Here is a 361-nt window from a genome sequence, read left to right on the forward strand (position 1 = left end):
GGGGGATTAAACTGCCAGAGTCACTGGTAGAGTCACTGGTAGAGAAGGATCTGGGTGTACTTGTAGATCACAGACTACAGAATAGCATGCATGTCAGGCTGCTGCTTCCAAAGCCAGCAGGATATTGTCATGTATCAAAAGAGGCATGGACTCAAGGGACAGGGACATAATACTCCCCCTTTATAAAGCATTGGTACGGCCTCACCTGGAATATGCTGTTCAGTTTTGGTCGCCTGTACATAAAAGGGACACGGTGGAGCTGGAAAGGGTGCAGAGACGCGCGACTAAACTAATATGGGGCATGGAACATCTTAGCTATGAGGAGCGATTAAAGGAGTTACAATTGTTTAGTCTTGAGAAG

The sequence above is a fragment of the Hyla sarda genome, chromosome 5 (genome assembly GCF_029499605.1).
Source record: "Hyla sarda isolate aHylSar1 chromosome 5, aHylSar1.hap1, whole genome shotgun sequence".
Classification (NCBI taxonomy): Eukaryota; Metazoa; Chordata; class Amphibia; order Anura; family Hylidae; genus Hyla; species Hyla sarda.